The sequence below is a fragment of the Pogona vitticeps genome, chromosome 2 (assembly GCF_051106095.1).
Source record: "Pogona vitticeps strain Pit_001003342236 chromosome 2, PviZW2.1, whole genome shotgun sequence".
In the NCBI taxonomy this organism is placed as follows: Eukaryota; Metazoa; Chordata; class Lepidosauria; order Squamata; family Agamidae; genus Pogona; species Pogona vitticeps.
Genome location: NC_135784.1, coordinates 271,399,016 through 271,409,866, shown reverse-complemented (window position 1 = coordinate 271,409,866; position 10,851 = coordinate 271,399,016). Strand labels below are relative to the sequence as shown.

The following is a 10,851-nucleotide window of genomic DNA, read 5'->3' as shown; positions in this document are numbered from 1 at the left end:
GCAAGTCAATGGACACACTGACCATGCACCATGAGGCCTCAGTTTGTTCAGCCTTTTGTAAACCCTGCTTGTACTTGCCATTGTTGCCCTACTTTCTCCCCAACTCTAGGACACCCTCCTTTTTTGTAGCCTGTGCTGCCCCTCACCCAGATCCTCTATTTTATGTGCTGGCCATGTATCACCACCACCCCCATTCCATTCACATGGCCTTCATACACAGCAGGTCACTTCTCACTTCTCTCTTCTCCTGGCTGTTGGTCCAATTGATCTAGACCCAGGACAGTGACCCAGCCAAGCCCTTCTCCAGCTCGCTACACCACATACCAATGCCAGGAAATAGGTGGCTCAGGAACAGGGATAGGAGGCACCAGGAGAGGCCTGATCCAGACAGCCACAAATATTGTATATACAGTATTCTACACCTCCCAGTGCTTTCTGCAAGATGAAACACATCACACCTTGAGAATTCTCACATTTGCAGGGGTGATTAGAGCATTTCAGAAAAATAATTTGTAGAAAAAAAGTTTGTGCATTGTAAGGTGTGACTAGCCAAAAGGGAGTACAAGTTGGGGAAAAGAGAAACAAGTATTGGTAAATGGATAGGACGGTACAGTAGGTAAAATGTATAAACCAATGAGTGCAATAAGAAAATGTATAAAGTATACATTAATCTCAATGCAGGAAGGAAAACCAAGCTCTTGCAACCTGATATGAAACACATACGGGAAGCAAATGCTGGTGGGATTTACATGGATATAGCACAATGGAAGCTGAGAGATGTGCATATCCCTGATGAAAAGAATGGAGAATAGCTGTGGGTGTAGACAGTTGAACAATATCCACAGACTCTGAATACAAAGAGAAATCTGGAGCAAGACAGGCAGGTTGTATTCTTCATGATCTAAGACAAAGAGGAAAACAAGTTTGCTCATTAAGCAAGGACCTATCTTCTCTTCGGCCACATCTCTACATAGAATCCCATTATGTTCCTATATGTTGGGCGTAACTGGCGAGATGAACTAAGTAATTTCAAAATATTAAAGAAGGACAAAGGGGTGTGATGACAGTGCAGATGAACCACTTGAAAGAGGTTAGAGTTCCCTGCAATTACAAAATGATGTTAAAATCAAGGTAGGTGTATTATATTGGAAATAGAAAATCCCTCACTCAGCAGGGCTGGAGGCCTAGCATATAATCTCTCTCCTATTTATCATGCTGCCCTTTCATCAATCCCAAGAAAGATCAGAACCACACCCACCAGAAAGACCACTGTTAACTACTGTTAACAATCCATGACAACTGATAGAGAAGGATTGCAGAAGTGGGATTTTCACTCACCCCCTTCACCGTCCGTTGTCCATCTAAGGAGCCTATTCAGACCAGGGGGAAATGAGGCCAATGTGGAGGATTCCCCTAAAAAGTCTTCTTTTTTGTTCCCTGGCCTTTTGGTTACTTGGTCACAGATACTTGCTGGATGTAAGCAGGTCTCAATAGAGACAACATTCAGCAGGACTCAAAGAGGATATCTCGCATATGTGGGTGTCCGTAGGCTTCCTGTTTGTTAAACTGTCATCCTACCTTCATGTCCATCACTTGTATGCTAGTGAATTTCTCTCTTCATGGGGACGCAAAGACCGTAAGCTTACTGGGGTTTTGGCTGATCCAAAACTGCCCATTAGCACAGCAGGAGGAAAAATCTGGAGCAGGAGGCAAGGGAACCTGTGGCTAAGAGTTGCCCACTAACATGGTTAGAGTGTGTCATGATGGCCACATTTCTCTATTAGCTGATGAACCCCTTACTGTGTCTGGAAAATAGTACATCAAAATCTTGTGCCTAAAGGGACTTTGTTTGACATGCAAAGGAAGGCATGGGCTCACCTCCTATCTCATACAATTACAGCTGATCTGGGATATCTTAGTCCTTGGAGAACACAAATGCTCAGCTCTGCCTCCAAGCAGTGACAGCTTTCATCATCAAGGTCATAAAAGGATAAGTCTGCATGAACAATATACTGCCTGACATGTTGAAGCCAAGTTTCATACTACTTTTATTTTAAGAACAGCCATTACCATGTTTGTTCACTAATGTTATCTTGCAAAGCAATGCAGCTTGGCAGAACAATCTGCTCAGGGATTGAGAGTAGATGATTTCTCTGTAGGGAGCTGCCATTAGCTTTTAACATGACAAAGGAAAACCTGAGCTGGCTATGTCAACAATTTTTAATTCATCCCACCGGTTAAGGGCAACCCAAGGATGATGTCTTGGAAAGCCTGTATAGATAAGAAACATGCCCATCTTTGCAGCACATTCTCACAGCCCATTGGAGACAGTAGGAGGAAAATGGCCACGGATAATGAAGAGGCACTTGTGTATTTGTGTACAACTGATGATCTGTCATGTTCAGGCTAGACCAGACAACACAAAGGGCAGGAAGGCTATCAGAAAATGAACCATCAAGGACAGACTGTGGTGAGCACCCTTCATCCAACAGTTGACTGATGCCTTTTATACTGCTGATCCAAGACTGCTTCATCCATGATCCACCCCTTTTCACCAAGCAAGAAAAGACAGCTATCAGGCCAAAAACCTGGCATTTCATTGCCTCTTCAAGGAGTTCATACTAGACATGCTGCTGGTAATAATAACTTTTGAACTGCATCAATAATACTGTAATAATAACCATATAACCCTATGGATCTCCCAGTTCAGCCCCCTCAAAGAGGCAGAGTGGGGAATCGAACTCCCAACTTCTGGCACCACAGCCACTGATGTTGGCATATTGGCTCCCATAAAATGATGATGATGATGACTGAATTGTATTATCTAACAGACAAAAGTTTTTACCAAAAACCTAGTATAATAATAAATTGTTGTTGTTGTTGTTGTTGTTGTTGTTGTTGTTGTTGTTGTTGATGATGATGATGATGATGATGATGATAATTAATAATTAATAATTAATAATTTATTATTATTATTATTATTATTATTATTATTATTATTATTATTATTATTATTATTATTATTATTATTATTATTATTATTATTATTATTATTAATAATAATAATAATAATAATAATAATAATAATAATAATAATAATAATAATAATAATAATAATAATAATAATAATAATAATAATAATAATAATAATAATAATAATAATAATAATAATAATAATAATAATAATTTTGGATCCAGAAATCCCACAAGATCTCGACTTCCTCAGAAGGTGTCAGCAAATGAGGAGGACAAGATCTTGTGGGATTTCTGGATCTGTAGTAGTAGTAGTAGTAGTAGTAGTAGTAGTAGTAGTAATTGATGATGAAGTCGCTTGACGAGTTTTTTGCGATCACTATTGTGATTGCAAAACGATGGTTCCTATGGGGTTTTTTTGCTTTACGTTAACTAGGTCCCTTCTTCACGAACCGTTTGTTTGCAAAATGCTTTTTCCGGCTCCACAAAATGGCTTCCCTTCGCAAAATGACTGGCTTCCCTTCACAAAATGGCTGTTTTCCAGACCCCTGCTTCAGAAGACAGCAATTTTAAACAGCTAATTGGCCGTTCTCTATGGGCGATCTTCACTGGACAATGAGATATTTCCCCATTGGAATGCATTAATCGGTTTTCAATGCATTCCAATGTGTTTTTTTCGCTTGATGACGATTTCGCTTAACAGCGATTTTCCTGGAACGGATTATCATCGTCAAGTGGGGCACCACTGTAATCATCATCATCATCATCAACAACAACAACAACAACAACAACAACAACAACAACATTAGGAACAACATACATACTGCACTGATATTTAACAGATACTTAGGTTTTTGGTTAAAACTTGTATCTGTTATGTAATACCAATCAATGTTTTTTATAATTTTGATTGATCGTGTCTGGTATTCTAATTATCATCATAATCAATCTGGAGATCTCCATCTATGCATCATCAAATCCAGCCCCTATCAAGGAGGAATAATGGGGAATGGAACTCCAAATCTCTGGCTCCACCTGAGCCACTGAGCGATCCAGCAGTTCATTGAGGATAACGGCTCATCTTAATGGTGGGACAGGCCTCGGAGGTGCCACAATCGTGGACATGGAGGTCTCAGACTCAAGCATATTCCATCTGGCTCACTTGCATGTGAGACCTGAGGTCCTCAGCCCCAAGCTGTGCCCAGACTATTGCTGGACACCAAGGACATGACACTATCTCTTGTTACTTTATACCCAATTTTATTTGTCTATTGCATTTTTATGCAACATATGAGAACTACAGTAAATTAGGAAGAGGGCAGAGGGTCACTCAAAAGCCTTGTTCCCATATGTCTGGCTTCTGTTGCAGATATTTCCACATTTAAGACAAATTGGGATTGTTCAACTAAGCATGTTTATAAGGCTCCTTATTTCGAGGGAAGCAATTGTAGATTGTTGCCAGGTCAGCTTACAGATCCCTCTCAAATAGTCATGCTAAATGTGCAAAGATCTATAACACAAGCCAGGTGTATGGGAAGAATGGGGGCAGAGCTTGCATGTGCACCAGGTTAAATCTTCTACTGTATGTAAATAGTGGCATAAAACTACAGTGAGTATGGAATACTTATAAACCGATCAAGTAAAGTGAAAATAATATTGCTAAGGTAGATTAGGAACATGAAAAGGAGTGTCTGGCTTATTTCAAAAGACCTGCAACTCATCTTAAATCTTAAACAATAATGAGAAAAAATATTTAACTACTGAAATATTTCAAGATTATTAAAAAAAAAAAAAAAAGATTAGTTTCCTGCAATCCTAAATTCCCGATCATTCTCTCATGCTTGCTCATTCCTGTGAACATAAAAGTAGCTTCTGGGAAGTTTAAATCCTCTATCCCAGAGGATTCTATTAGAGTTAAAGACTATTATCCTCAGAAGCTATAAAAAAATAATCCTTAGATAAGGTTAGAATGGCTAACAACATTCATTCTGTTGGTGGCTGACAATTTAAAACCTCTAACCAGCTTGAGAACAAGCAGCCAATGACCTACAAGGGGAGGGTGCAGATGAAACACGTTAGTCGAATCAAGAGGCCTCTCGGGAGACCTTTGTGATCAAATTTTAGACATTTTGATCAGCTGATTGGCTGATTGAGGGTGGCCTCCATAATAATCCTAAATGTACTCTTCAAAGCACAATCCATTCCCCTTTTTCCTCATTTTGATTTCCTTGTCAGTTGTGCCCTGATGGATGTGTTTGAATCAAAGAAGAAACATTTTCGAACAGCCTTGATCAATACACTATGCAATCAGGCAAACAATCCTTTTTGAAACACAAAAAGGGTTTGCCTGGAGCATCCGCACACCATAATCCCATTTGGACTACGAGGCACACCTTTTTAGACAGTGGAAAGGTTGATTCAATAACATTTTGGTTACTTGATTGTTCAGAGACAACAACTGTCAGCAGCAGTTGTTTGCTTTTTTTCCTGCCACAGAACAAGATAAATTGAATCTCATCCATGCTGATGTGTTCGGTAGGCCAGCAATAGACCAACACATTAAAATGTTGCTCAGTGTTCCATGATATTCAGTCCCTTTACTTCACAGGTGGACACCTATAGCCTTCTAGAAATTTCCAGACTCCAGCTTTCAATATGGCTCAATACTGGAAACTAGAACTGAAAACATTCTATTTCTGGTTTGTCCCAAGACTCTGTCCCAAGCAAGTGTGGGTTCTAGGCTGTACGTAGACTCCTGCAGACCCCTCAGCTGCCACCCCCCAAATTTATTTTGCAACACTGCTCAAAAGAGCTCCTTGTGTCTTCCATGAGGCATGGGGACTGTTTTGGGATGTCTAGCCCCTCTTTGACCCCAACCTCTCTTTTAAAAGCAATGTCACCAGAGTGTGTAAAAGATTTTTCTTTACTTTTCATCTAAATAGAAATATTTTGGGACTTGGGAAAGCATGGGGATGTGAGTGGGTGCAGCTGCAGCCCTTGGACTGCTGGAAATTTCCTGCCTCTGTTGTATACATCACCCATTCCACAAAAAGAGGTAGAATATTTAGAATTCCTGCAGGTGTAACGGCAAAACCTGAATTTATTTATTTATTTATTTATTTATTTATTTATTTATTTATTTATTTATTTATTTATTTATTTATTTATTTATTTATTTATTTTATTTCTATCCCGCCTATCTGATCATATTAGACCACTCTAAGCGGTTTACAGTAAAAACAACAATGTAATTTTAAAACTTTACAGCAGAAACGTAAATTAAAAAAAAAAGAACAGAATAAGAAAAAAGATCGTCAAGGGTTTTCTGTTGGGAAGGCCCGCCTATACATCAATGTTTTTAGTTGTTTCTTAAAAATGCCCAGCGAGGGAGCCACGCGAATCTCAGGGGGCAAGTTGTTCCAAAGGCGAGGAGCCACCGCCGAGAAGGCCCGGATTCTGGTCTTTTCCTTTCGGGCCTCTCTCGGCGTTAGGTTCCTCAGCCTTATCTCCTGGCTCGCGCGAGTGACACGGGTAGATCTAGGTGGGAGAAGGCGTTCCGCCAAGTATCGAGGTCCTAAACCGTTTAGGGCTTTGTAAGTAAGCGTTAACACTTTGAAATCAATGCGGAATCGGATGGGCAGCCAATGCAATGCGGCCAGAGTGGGGGAGATATGTTGGTATCTTCTCAGCCCACTGAGTAGTCTGGCCGCCGCATTCTGCACCACCTGTAGTTTCCGCAGCAATCTCAAAGGTAGCCCCACGTAGAGCGCATTACAGTGGTCTAATTTCGAGACTACAAGCGCATGCACCAGAGTGGTGAGAGACCCCACATCAAGGTAGGGCCGCAGCTGGGCTATCCGCCTGAGATGGAAAAAAGCGGAACGGACCACGGACGCCACCTGGGTTTCCATGGTGAGCGCCGGGTCAAGATGGACACCCAAGCTACGGACCCCATCCCTGACAGGCAGGGTCACCCCCCAAAAAATGAGGGAGTTTCCCATGTCCCCAGGTGTGGGGGCGCCCACCCTCAGTACCTCCGTCTTGTCCGGGTTCAGCCTCAGCCCGTTCTCCTGCATCCATTCCTGTACAGCCTCCAGGCAACGCCGAAGGGACAGAACGGCATCTCCTGCAGTTGGAAAAAAGGAGATGTAGAGCTGTGTGTCATCCGCATATTGATGGCACTGCGCTCCATACCTCCTGATGACCCCTCCCAGCGGCCTCATGTAGATATTAAACAGCATTGGGGAGATGATCGACCCCTGTGGGACCCCACAATTAAGGCACCACGGGGCCGAAACATTCTCCCCAAGCTGTACTCTCTGGGGACGGTCCTCCAAGAAGGAACGGAGCCAAGCAAAGGCCCGGCCACCTATCCCCAACTCAGCGATCCTTCCCAGGAGGATACCATGGTCAATGGTATCAAAGGCCGCTGAGATATCGAGAAGGACCAACAGAGACACTTTGCCCCTGTCGGCCTCCCTCAATAAGTCATCACACAGGGCGACCAATGCCGTTTCTGTCCCATGGCGCGGCCTGAAGCCCGACTGGAATGGATCCAGGGCATCTGTTTCATCCAGGAACGCCTGGAGCTGATCGGCCACCACCCTCTCGACTACCTTGCTTAAGAAAGAAACATTGGCGATGGGCCTATAGTTGCCAATTTTGTCTGCCGCCAAACTGGGTTTCTTTCTTATGGGCCTAATGAGTGTTTCCTTGAGGGCAGAGGGAAATCTACCCTCAAGGAAAGACCCATTAATTATTACAGTAGCCCATTCCGTTGTTGAGGGCCTGGCTGCCTTGATTAGCCAGGCCGGGCAGGGGTCCAAAGAGGAGGTGGTGGCACGACAGCGATCAAGCGTCCTGGCCACAGTGTCGGGCGATACGGGCTGAAAAGAGTCAAAAGACACCGGGCAAGACGGAGCGCTGGACATCCCAACTCGACTCACTGTATTCAAAAATTCTTTCAAGTACCACTTCCCACAACTGGCACAGGCAGCGGACTTTACAACATGGAGCCTTTTGCTCTCTTCTTATTTCAAGGCTTCTTCTGAGATTCTATCAAATCAGGATGTACGTTCAAAAGAATCTGACAGAAACAGAACCTGGTCCATAAATAGTGACTCAGATGGTGCCCTTGTAGGGAGGCAAAATCTGTTGGTTCAAAGCATTGATACTGTTTAACATTCTGGAGGCTTTTGGATGAGAAGTATTTCCCCAGTTTTAAATCTTACATAACTACTGAAGCTTGTACATATGCTTTGCTGATTCCGATGGCAGAAAGTTGATTATCTGATAATTTTCGTTCTAATTGGCAATCGCACATCAAAATGATAGCCAAAGAAAGAACAAGGTTGCATTTTTTGATTCACAAGGTAGATGGGGATAAATTATGCCCAGGAAAGTACTTTTTTCCTATCATTATAAAGAATTATTCTGTAAATTACATCCTATGATACCTATAATTTGAAGATATTTTCCCCCAGTGGCTTCAGTGATTAATGCATACAAATTCCATTTGTTCTAGTTTCCTTATGCTATTTGATAAATATAAAAACATCAGAAAAAAAGTATTAATTTAACTATGTTCTGCATTTTTCATTAAAATTTCACACATCAAAAGAAATCTCCCTACACCTTTTGAAGCCTTGTGGTACAGACAAAACAAGGGTGCTTTTGTTGCTGTTGTTATTGTGGGAGACATAGGGAGGCTAATGCTTGGAGAAAGAAGCAAACTCGATTTTAAAGCAAAAGCAAAATATCTGATTATAGGAGCCAACAGAAAAAGTAAGGTTTTAATACTATGGAAGCTACATGTTATTAAAGAATAAAACCAGAGACATCAAAGTCCATTTCCAGGTTGTTTGTTGTTGTTGATTGTGTGTAGGTTTTTTGTTTTCTTTTTTTAAATAGGGAGGGGATACAACAAGACTAGCTGGATAACTTAGTGAGTTGGGTTTCTGGCTGTGGAAGCAGAGGTTGGAAGTTCAGTTTCGTACTGTGCATCTCAGAAGAGCTAGCCTATGTGGCCTTGGGCAAGCTGCACAGTCCCAGAATGTTCTCAGAAGAAGGAAATGGTAAATCATTTCTGCACAGTTTCTATTTGGAAATCTTGGAATGTTTCATCATAAGTAGGAATCGACTTGACAGCACACAATTATTTCTTATCAGAACAAGGCAATGAAGACTAACTTTTGATGCCACTTAAGTTTGTTTGTTTCATTTATAGGCCGCCTTTCTCCTGGTGAGGAGATCCAAAATGGCTCTCTCTGCAGAGAGAAGAGTCCTGGAAGCTGCAAAAATGTTTGGGGCTGTGCCTAGCACTTTGGAAACCCTTGATTGACAGCAAGGTAAAGGTAGATGTGACTAAACATAAATGGGAAATGTTCAGAAGATCCTATCTTGGCCTGCCCAGCATGGAATAATGAGACAGACACAGATATATGGGGTAACTAGGGCCACAACTTTATTAACTTATTTATAATGTAGATTTTCCCTTTTACAAGGGGGCCTTCCGTAGTGCACCGAATTGGTCTGTAACCCAAGTCAACTTTGACTTTCCGGTCCAGACCACCAAGTTCCTATACTGAAAGTGTGCTGTCCTGCCATACAGCACACTTCCATGTCTCCAATAGCTGTGGTACCCCAAGTCCGCACCATCCAGGCCTCCAAACCCCAAGTGCTCAGTGCTCCCTGGGGTCCCAGCTTTCCCTCCCCTCAGCTAAACCTCTGATGCTGCCATTCTGAGAGGATGGGTGCTTTGCACCCCCTTGGGTGCCTTCTCTGGAACTCAACTAACCCTTATCCTTTTGCACTACCCACCGTTGTGACCTAATAAACAAGTTATTTATTATAATTTTCCTCTAACTGCCATCACTGGTAAGAATGGCATGGGCGAAAAAACACTTGCACTTTGAGCCAATTTGAGTACGAGTCAAAAATTCCCATCCATTCCCGAAGCTACCAGCTAATCTCACTCTTACCATAAAGGGTGGGTGGGCCAATGCTGGATGAAGAAAGGAAGGGTGAGGCAAGGCTGGGTAGCCTTCTTCAAGGCTTGCTCACTCCCAGCACCCTCACCCCATGTGGCAAAGTAAAGCCTGCATCTACCTCTTCCATCTGAGTGGGCAAAGGAGCCCCGCTCTGGCAGTGTTGCGCCTTGCAGAGAGGCCCATCTGTCTCCACCACTATTCCTTCCCCCTCAGTGTGGTCATGGCAACATTCCACTGTCCATATTTTTACATGAAAAAAGTGTGGGAAGAACATTCAGCTGCTTGGTAGTGCTCTAAGAGGAAGTCAACCACTTGCCCGTATTTTTGACCAATGTGCAAGATCCTCAGAACCATTTGTAAATCTCACTCCTGTTCCTGAAGGGCAAAGATGTTTCTGGAAATTTGGAGGAGGATGATTTTGGTCAGCACTACAAAGCTTGATTCACATCACTGCTTCAGTTGTGGACCTTGGCCTGACGAGCAAATGCAATGGCGTTGTAGAGCTTCTTGCAGCAATTACACAGGAATAACTCTAAGCTTCCTGCACAAGATAGTGTTTCTGAATCCATTCTGAGTGGAATACTGTTGTTGCCATGTGCCATCAAGCTGCCTCATGATTTATGGTGATCCTATAAACAAGTGACCTACAAAATGTCCATCACAAGCAGCTGATTTATTTTCTCTGTGCTAGTATTCATCTCCATAAAGGAAACCACAGCCTTGAGTTTCAAGAACTGAACAACCATGCTCCATTCTTGCAAATTCAAAGTCATGGCTTCCTTTATGGAGATGAATACTAGCACACAGAAAATGAGTCAGCTGCATGTGATGGGTCACACCGGGTGTACATTTCCTGCCTTTATATGATTAAGAAACAAGCAATGTCTCA

The 10,851-nt window shown here is 42.3% G+C and overlaps 1 long non-coding RNA gene across 1 annotated transcript in view; it reads right to left on the bottom strand.

The window, feature by feature from the left end:
* Positions 1–10,851, bottom strand: part of LOC140704217 (uncharacterized) — a 33,351-nt gene that overhangs the window by 18,725 nt on the left and 3,775 nt on the right. The window lies entirely within an intron of this gene.